Source organism: Pogona vitticeps, chromosome ZW-PAR (assembly GCF_051106095.1).
Source record: "Pogona vitticeps strain Pit_001003342236 chromosome ZW-PAR, PviZW2.1, whole genome shotgun sequence".
In the NCBI taxonomy this organism is placed as follows: Eukaryota; Metazoa; Chordata; class Lepidosauria; order Squamata; family Agamidae; genus Pogona; species Pogona vitticeps.
The window spans coordinates 6156591-6166787 of record NC_135800.1 but is presented as its reverse complement, the minus strand read 5'-3'; the positions used below and the strand labels follow the sequence as shown (position 1 = coordinate 6166787).

The following is a 10197-nucleotide window of genomic DNA, read 5'->3' as shown; positions in this document are numbered from 1 at the left end:
ATTAACTTAGATGTGCTAAGAGCATTTGCATCCCACAATATTGCATTTTTTAAAGTGCTCGCATAACTTACTGTAAATTATAAATATAAGAAGATGAAGCCTGTAGATCTAGAAATGTATTTCCTATTCCCTGGCTGAGACCTGGGAACTTTGATATATTAATTAGAGGGACGCAGTACACAAAAGTTTAGCAGAAGCACCCCTCTTAAAAAATATTTTCAAAACTATATTTTGAGAAGGGACTCTATTTCAATTAGAAGAGCATTCAGTTTGGACTCAAGAGGTCATAGGTGCAGAAGAAAAGGGTAGCAAGGGTCTGGCAGAAGGATCTCCAAGGCACAGCTTGGAAAGGAATCTTGAAACCTGAACACCCATGGCTGCCAGACATCGTTGATGGGGTTTGGGGTTTGGCTTGGGATAAGGGCAGCTTCCTCTAATTTCTAAGACCCTAAAGAGGCTTGTAATCACAGCTTGGCTGTTATAAAGACGAGAAAAAGGCTCACACCTGCCAGCCACAGAGACAACCTTCCAACCCATCAGAACCATCATGCCAAGCTGTCATATCAAACCGTTCTAAGAAACTTCAGTGTTTTCAAAGTCATTTCCTCCTTAAAATGAAACAAAACAAACTGCAAACTCTTTGCTAAATCTTAGGACGTTCAAAAGCTTGGACGTATGTGACCGTTAGCAAAATGGCGTACCTGAGATAGCAATGACCTCCCAGTCAGGCCCTGTGAGGTGAGCGGCTGCTCTGACAGGTGGACTATTCCAGGCACTTCAGTGGCATGGCAGCTGCGGTGGAGGAGTAAGATCCTCACCCAGATTCTTGTGGACTGACGGCTCTGCTCAGCTGCAAAACATGATTTATGCAGCTCGGTCTGTGAGGTCTCCATGGGGGACTCTCGCCTGCTCTGATGCCTTGATCAGGATTCGAGATCCTAATGTGGTTCAATGCAGTCCATGTTTTGCTCTTCCTCTCCCATGTGGCTCTGTTTTTAAATATATATAAATAAAAACAGAATCAATGATTCTGGCCTACTCATGTATGTTTCATACATATACCAGGAGGACTTAAGCTTACTTAAAAAGGTCTTGTGGTCTGGTGCTGAATGAGCCTCAATGGAACCTCCATGCTCAGGAGCAGTTTAGCTGTATGTTCCAGGTTGCCAGGGTAGGGTATTGCCTACAAGTTCTGTTTGTTTGCTTCATGGAGGAAAGTGGCTGGCTATAAGCAGACTCTCTTTGTACGGGCCCTAAGCTCACACTTTTGGCCTGTTGCCAGGGTTGCTGTCATGCTAGTGCAAGGCTATTGTGCCAGCAAGTGCACATTTTCAGGGTAGTGCAAGGGTCTTAAGCTGGGACTCGAGAAATCAAGCCCCCTTCCAGGGACCAAGAAAGCCGAGCCTTCCCTGAGGTGTAAAATTCACTTCGGTGTTATTTTCTCTCTGCTTCGCCTGCCTCAGATGGTGGTTGTGAAGATCGAGTGAATAAGAGGAGACTTAAATGTTCAACTCACTGTAGGAAAGGTGATATTTAAACATGACAAATGAATAACTCAATAAATTCCCAGAGCCGGGTAAAAGGTCGTCCTTTGGACAATAGCCACCCAGGATCTCTCCTGCCTGGGAGATTTTTGCAGTTGTCCTCTGAAAAAGTACCTTCCTCGGACCAACACCATTTGCTCCATTACCTGGACCCATATGGGTGTGAATTAGGAAGGCAGGAAATATACTTGGGCTGGTTGATGGAAGGCGGCAGAGGTTATTCAGTCGGAGAACTCGAACAGAAGAGGTCCATGTGTCTGGAGCAATGGATATTCCACACACATACACACACCAACTTTTTCTTAGTAAAACTGAAAAGGGCCATTTGCCAAAGAAAGAGAGTTTAATGGAGCACATTTCTGTAGTCTTGTCAAAAGCTTGAAAAGAAATTGGTACCATGCGGAGGATGAACAGACGCCTTCTCAGGCATGGAAGGAAAGAGAAGGGTATTTGGGAACATGTAATCCAAAGGTTTCTGTGCTCCTTCTGGACTTATTATCTTCCTCTGTCTTTGCGGAATGACTTTCCAACACTGCCACCAGTTACCTATGCAACGGAGGGACTGGAAAGGCTGGCTCGTTCTGGGTGGAAGGACCCTCTAGAGTTAAAATGAACAGCAGTGAACAAGATGTAGAAATCTGGCTTAGGTGTCGCTTTCTGACAGCTTGCGTAGGAGCAGATCTGTAGGAGGTGGCCGCGTGTGTGCCTTATGCAAAGCAGCAGCACGGCCACCTGGCTAGTAGATGCCCGGTGACTCATAGCCTTGTTCTGGGCATGAGACTGCAGCCAGCGCTGCCCTAGAGGGAGGTTTGGTTTGGGTCCAGCAAAGCTGTTCCGGAGGTCTGCTCCGATGGGATGGAAGCAATTGAGCGGCATTCGGATAGTCCGGAGCCTGGAAATCTCCAGTCTTAGGTCGGGGGCCTCTCTGGGCGAGACGGCACAGGGGGATGTGGGCAGTTCTATCCCAGGGGCACCCCCTTCAGGCACGATCAGGAGATCCAGTTCGATAATGCAGTACAGCCCCAAGCTTGGAAACATGATTTTTTCTGGCTTTAGGACTGCAGGAGTGGTGGCAGGAGAAAGAGGCAGGAAATATCTGCTTGGCCAGTTGGTGAAGGGGTGGGCAAAACAGAACCGGTGGGCTGACTGTGGCCCCAGAGACATTTCTGGGGTCCAGGACACCCAAAAAGAACCCCCTCCGAAAAGAAACATTTGCTTTCCTACTCCTGGAAGTAATATAAGACAAGTCATCTGTTCTCCAAAATTCAGAATCAGAACTGGCCACCTGGGCACTTCCAGTCTTGCAAAACCTAATTATCCCCCCCCTCCCACCCATATTTCCTTTTCCCAGATCCAGATCTGCCCCAATGGGGTTGCTGGGCAGGGTGAGAAATTGCTCCCCTCCCTTGAACTGTTGGCCATTCCTGTCTCAGAGGCTCTATAAAGGAAGACCCTTTTTTTCTCAGGCTGGGGAGCGCAAGGACCCTTTTGTAGACATTACTTAGCCATGGTGTGCCCTGGAAGAATCTGAGTTGCCCTGCCAGGAGGCATTTGCCCATGGCATTAAATGCCAGAAGGCCTTTCCCCTTTCGGAGCTGGTGGAAAGGTGACACAAGAGGGCGACTCCCCTGCACCTTTAGGACACTTGTGGGGTAGATGAATCCCTTCCACTCTGTGTTGTTACAAAGGAAAATTTGCTGAATAAATTCCTCTCTGCCTCTTCCAAGCTGCAGGCATTCCTTCCACCAGCTTCTAAAGAGGGTGTGCTCGTCAACAGACATAAAAGGAGTCTGTTTGTTTCTTAAACAACCAAGAATATTTGAAGATTGATCCAAATATGTTTGGCTTCTGGTTTTTAATTCTTGTTTAAAATTATATGCCACCTTTCCTGCTGTGAGCTCAAGGCAGTCTCTCCCCATCCCTGATTTTGTTCTCACGACAACCCTGCAAGGAAGGAAGGGAGCTTCCTTGGGCTTGAGGGAGAGAGTGAAACGGGGCATCAACATCACCCAGTGGGGATAAGAATCCAACTGAAACCCCAGTCCATCGCTCTGACTGATTAGATTAGATTTGATTAGGAGATGATAACGCGTTATTATCATATTAGTGCCATGCTTGCAACATCAGCTTGCCTCTCGGTTCCCTCCCTGTAAGGGAAGCATCAAACAAAAAGCAAGTTACAATTTGCAGCTTTGGAAGCTGTGAAAGATATCAAGGGTTATTACGCCTCCTTTACTGCTTAAATTAGCTCTGCTTCTAACGGCAAAGCTCCCCATCACATCCATGTTGGGCCTGCTGGCAGTTTGACATAATCGAAGAGGCACAGCATGAGACGAAAAAGGAACAGGGATGGAAGAAGAAAGAAAGCACTAAGGAGCACTTCCTACGTGGGCTCATGGGCAAAGGTGATCCTGCTGGCTGCAGGATCCAGTAGCCACTGGGTAAGGAGAAGAAAACGCTCTCGGAATTGGCAGTAGGGGTGGGAGGTAAGGGGTCGAGACCTAGATTCCAGTTCACTGGCAGTTCCAGCTTTCATCCTAGAGTACCTACAGACACCGTGACCATCAGCCGATAATGAACGCGACAAAGAAGTTCCAAAAAGGCTCAAGGGTCTCTCTGAGGAATGGCTCTGCACAGTATTCCCATTTATAGCATTTGGCGTGAACATGCCACAAGTTTATTCAGCTTGAATGGACTAAAACGGATTCAAAGCTGGGTCTCTCTCCCTCTGCTGAAAGGGGGAAAAGAATGTTGAGCTGCATCTGGCCGCAGGGGTTGCAAAGCATTTTGGACAAGCTCTCCCGCATGATGATTTTTAAAGAAACAAAAACAAAAATAAGTGTTGCTTCGTTGTGCGGCTTCTGGCAAGCAGAAAGGGGGAGGGGGAGAAAAAGCGTTGGGGGGGGAGTTCAGTTGCCCCTGAAGTGCTGACCTAAAATGAACTTAAAAGTTTTTCTTTGGTAAATTCAAAGGGAAGGCATCTGGATGTGTGTGTGTGTGTGTGTGTGTGTGTGTGTGTGTGTGTTAGACTAGCATTGTTTCTGTATATGAGAGGGAGGGGGAGAGCCTGAATCACTCTCAGAATAGTGTACAATATATGCAAATTTAAGTACTTTACTGTGTTCGTGTTCTTAAGATCCACTACACAAAGATCACCATGAAAGCAGTTGTAGCCTTTACCTGTTCTTGTTCTGTGGTGGGAAGAACGACTTTCTGCATATGCTCATGAGCTCTTAAGCGCATCCCAAGGGGATGCAAGTCATCAAGTTACTGCCTCGTGAGATACAGTTCCTGCATCAATGAGAGCAGGATAAAGTGAGGGAAAGGACAGCAGACCAGAGAGCATAAAAGCAAGTGTATTTGCTTGCACACCTCATATTTCAGAAAGCCCTGCCCTGCCTGAAACTTCTCCCTTAGGAAGCCATCTCTAAAAGGGCTTCTGTCACCAGGGTTAGGATACTTTTCTCCTGCACTGTCTCCAAATGAAATTCCTGAAGCCGTAAGCTTTTTAGCTACTGTACATACATAGTTCCTGAGCAATTATTTCTATTCAACAGCCAAAATCTCAGCACTGGCCTGCTGCACCTTGCTAGTCTGACAGGGATATCAAAGACCTGAGTCTCAAGCTTGTTGTTTTATTAAGAGTCTATTTATTAATGACAAAACCCCCCAATATTGTTCCTATTTGTGCCTCTGGTGTACAGATGGAGAATGTACAGACCCCCCAAATGCAGTCGCTAAGCTGCAGTACTGCAGTGAAGAATCTGCTCACAACCTGAGTTCTGTCCTGGGTTCAAGTAGCTGGCTCAAGGCTGACGTGGCCCTCCATCCTCCCAAAGAGAGTAAATTGAGTACCCAGCTTGTGGTGAGCGAGGAGCAATATGTAGCCTGCGTAATTACATTGTAAACCACCTAGAGAGTGTTTTAAGTGCTATGGGACAGTATAAAAGCAGCAAGCTTTGCTTTTATCCTGCACTGCTGCTCATTCAAACCAAGGCTAATGGGAGTTGTAGTCTAATCATGTCTAAGCCATTCATTTTCCAGCCTGTCTCTAATAAGATTTTTTGTGTGTGAAGGATAAGTGACTGTATAATTCACCAACAAACAACCCAGCTCTACTGCTGCAATGCCAGATCAACCCTCCCCTGCCCCATTTCAATATTTTGGGACAGATTTAAAGTGGTTACATTTTATTAATAGATCCTCCCTGTAAGATCTAGCACTTAAGATGAATTGGTGAGAAGCAGGCCTCTCATTTAAAGCTCCCTTTTATCTCAGAGGCGGGGGAGTATGTCATTCTCACTTAGTATTCCTTCCAGGAGATTCATCTATCCTTATTTTATGTTTGGGTGTGATTTCTCTTTCTCTCTCTCTCCACTTCCAGTTTTAATGGCTTGAAAAGCCAAAACAAAAGAATCTTCCATTATGAGCTGCCAGTTCGTTGCCAAGCTGACACACTCTGTGTCTTCAAAACCATTTCCCCCTGACAATAATGGTGGCGAGAGATTCCTGGAGCACAAGAGTGTGCAAAAACAGTAAGGAACTAATGTTGCTGTCCCTCTCTGTTCCCTCTCCTTCGCGAATAAATTACACAGCAAAAAAAGTTGTTTGTGGTTTCTGAAGCATTTTATATTTATTTATTTATTTATTTATTTATTCATTCATTCATTCATTCATTCATTCATTCATTCATTTGATTTTTACCCCACCCCTCTAGACAACGTCTACTCGGGTAAAGTTCAGCTGATCAAGGCAAGGGGGGATAGATTCTGCTGTGATGCTAGTAGATTCCGGTGAACCTGGCCTAATAACTCAAATCTAACGGATCTAGTCTTCGTGAAAGTTATCAAACAGTCAAACAGCAAGGACTCACATCTGGCTTTAAGGCTTTAAAAGCTTTTGGATTTCATTTTTGCTCATTTTAGAGTGGCTGTGTGTCTTTTTTTACAGATTGCATTCCTCAGTTGGGGAGTATTGAGAAGGCAGTCCTCTTTTTGAAGGTGTTTTCTATTTGAAAGGCTGTGTCCAGCTCAAGTCTGGCTTAAAGACCAAGAATCATAAGGAGGAGGAAAATCAAGAGGCCTTGACTTTGCCCATTCATGTGCCGGAGCACTTGGCCAGATGTAGACTCAGCAAGTACACTACAGTAGCGTACCTGGGCACTGCCTCCCCCTATGCTGTAATTCCATTTAAATTCACTGACTTTTAATTCAGTTGCATTTTAATGTTATAACATTTCACACTTTCATCTGTATCTCTTTTTAAACCATCTTGCAAACCAGTTATAATGTTGGGACAGAAAAAGGGAAGACAGCTTTAAAAAAAAAAAGAGAGAGAGAGAATCACATCAAATTGGCCAATCAGCTACTAAAATAAAACTTAAGGAAGGGGGGCTAAGAGGATGTTGATAGTTTCAATCGTTTATATTTTTATTATTTTATTATTTTTATTATATTTTAAGCAGGAAGAGAGCACCAGAGGAAATCATGCCACAATCCTGCTAAAAATATGGAAGAGGCTTCAGCTCCCTCTAGTGGTCCACTTAAACTTTGTCAATATGCTCAAGCCAGCAGAGGTTCAAAGAGGAGCAGAAAATGTATCTCGTATAAAAACTGGTGGCAGGAAGTGAAAAGCTGCGTTGAAAAGCAATAATATCCGGAAGCAGAAAAAGATTTTAGTGCTCCAAAAGAAGTTCAGGTAGAAGCTCTCGCAAACCATGATGCATTTGCCTAAATTTTTATAATCCTCCTCCTCCTCATCATCACCTTAGAACTGCAGAACTATAAGTCACCCTATGGATCTTCGAGGCCAACCCATATCGAGGAGGCACAGTGGGGAATCGAACTCTTAACCCCTAAACCACTGAGCTATCCAGCAGTTTAAGGCCCTTCTTTGGAAATTCACTCAGCTATTGGACTTAAGTGCTGGCGGACACAAAATCTTTTCCAAATGGCCTTAGGCCACAAGTCCATCGCATTTGACATCCTGTCTGCAACAGTGGCCAGTCAGATCATTGCTGGTCCTTGGCCCCTGGCCTCTCATGGTCAACAGAAGCGTGCTCTTGAAGATGGAGGTTTCATTTTCCCCATCATGAGCAGGACATACTGTACCAACATGTGGCAGCTTCCAAAGAAAACAGTTATGCTTGTCTTGCAATAGTTCCACAGTATTCTTATTCTTGTTTAATTTTATTATTGTTTAAGTTTTCACAACAACAACAACCTAAAGGAAATGAAACAGAATATACTCAAATGATAAATATCAAGAAGTGAGAAAATAACTGGCAACCTTAACCTACCATGGCCACAGGGTTTATGAATACAACTTGTAAACTGGCAAGCAATTTAAATACACAAAGTAATTTTACTTTCTCTCTCCACACAGCATTTTAGGAAGTTTCTTTTTATTTAAAAAAAAAAATCCAATAACTGGTTCATAGCAAATGTTCACCCAAGACAAATCATGTGAATCAGAAAAACAGGAAGATCTTCCACTTAACCCACAGAAAAGGCAAATGTTGCAGAAAATATTTTAAACATTTTTGCTCTGATTGTTTTTGCCGAAGAGAGCAGGGAAGAGAAACGGCTGAGAAGCGTTGGTTTTATTTGGTGTTGTCGAAGAATGCTCCTGAAAAACAACCGTAGATTCAGGGACGCTTGTTCTTTCTAACTGGGCCGCTTTATCATTTCAGAAACATTCACATCGAGTCTTGCAAAAACCTCCGTAAAACAGATACCAACAAACCGCAAATAACTGAATGTTACAAAATAGCAGCAATGCACTATGCAACCATAAAGCCATCACACCACAAAACCAGGGGCGAAGAAAGGAAAGGGTTGAAGGCAGAAGCTTATAGATTATTTTTGAAGTCAACTTTTCCTCTTTAGCCACTAGATGGTGTGGCAGAAGTGAAATTGTAAATTTTGGGGACTCCGCCCCTGGAATCAACAGCTGAATGGTGAATCCACACACATGTAAACCCTAGCTATTTAACAGACCTACTCTGATTGGAGCACCAAGAAAACTGATAATTTGAGAATTTCAAAAGATAAAAAACATCCCCATTTCCGTCTATAAAATACCAGCTGTTCTGCCATTCTAAAGCTAAACGGGACCACTCACATTGGGAGAACCTCAGAGATGGTTCGAAACAAGTCACTCTGGATGTGTCCAGCTGGGGATGGGCCAGGCTCTACACAAAGGCGTTTTAGAAAAAGCCTTGGGGAACAAGACATTCTGCTTTTTATCTTGTGCAGTTTGGACTCCTGGACAGGTTACGAAACTCTTTGAACAGCCTTCCACAGGGTGCTTGATTATCTCTTCTTGAAGGCAAGTTTAAACAATTCTAGGGCCTTTTATAGTTGTTTGCTTAGTTATAGCCATGTTAGTTCATGCAAGCGGTTCAACATGAAACACAAAACAAATCAAACGCAGTAAAAGGGGTTGTGGCACCTTGAAGACTAGCAGCTATATTTTCATGGAAGCATTCCATTTGTGGAACATAGTCTACTTCATCAGACATAAGAATCAGAATACAGAGACTACATGGTAAAGCGAGGCTCTCAGATAAAGGTACAACGGTGTTTGGTTGCATTTCACACCTAATAATCATGGTAGAAGACCCCTCTTTGGTATTCAGTTATTTTGAAGCTTGGTTCTGTAAACAGCAACAATGATTAAATGAAATACCAACAGAAAAAATGGTAATGTACAGAAGGACAGACTTTACCTTTGAACCTTATTCTGAAAAGGTGAGTCTAGTTAGTTCATAAGGAAAATAACAGTAGATAACAACATAATTGTCACACTTTGCAATGACTGAAGAAACTTTGACTGATATTTAGCCCATTGAGATGGGTATCCAGCATGTGTATACCTATAATTTCATCTGCTTCCCTTGGATTCTTCCTCTCTAATTTTTTTTGGTCTCCAAGAAAAATCCAGAGGCAAACAGTTGAGATAAAAGATATACACATGCTGGACACCCATCCCAAATGGATTAAACATTAGCCAAAGTTTCATAAAGACAAGCTTTATGGTTTCAGTGCTTTTAGGTGAGAAGTTATTTTGCAACTGATATTTTAACCATTTTTGGGAGCTTGATTTAAAAGATACTTATGGTAAGCTTGCAAAAATACAGCCCCTGCCAGGAAGGGCATACATGTTGCTTCTGTTTTCCTTAATTAACTCCACATTTAAACAATGTATTTTAAAGACTGCATATGTATATATATTTGAAACACAGTATCCAACAACCAGTGGAACTTTAGGGAGGGGATCAATCAGCCAAAGGAGGCACAGGGGCTACAGCTGTGCACCCATTTAGCAGACAACCCAGAGAAGTGATGCCCGAATCCAAGGAGCAGTGGCATGCCAATTACCCCCGTCTAAAGGAGACCTGTCCAAAATAAAAGAGAAGAGTGCTCTCAGCAAGTGGATTCATCTTGCCTTCCTAGAAGTGCGCTGATGGCTGAGCAAGAGTCCCTCCTTGAATTGCTGCTTCTGCCCTTTGAACAATCACGAGGACAACTTCTAAGTGCTTGGCTTCTTCCCTGATTCCCCGAATGGGCATAAAGTCCCTCCATGTGCTTTTTCTCACTTTGTTTCTGCCCTGTGTCCTCATACACACATGTTCTCCCATGTTAGGAAGTGG

At 43.6% G+C, this 10197-nt stretch overlaps 1 long non-coding RNA gene across 1 annotated transcript; it reads left to right on the top strand.

Moving 5' to 3' along the window:
* The first annotated feature begins 3839 nt into the window (after nt 1–3839).
* LOC144585116 (uncharacterized) lies at nt 3840–6848 on the top strand. Its single transcript, XR_013539620.1, has 2 exons — nt 3840–3985; nt 5929–6848. It is a non-coding gene; the product is annotated as an uncharacterized LOC144585116 (long non-coding RNA).
* Nucleotides 6849–10197: the final 3349 nt, after the last annotated feature.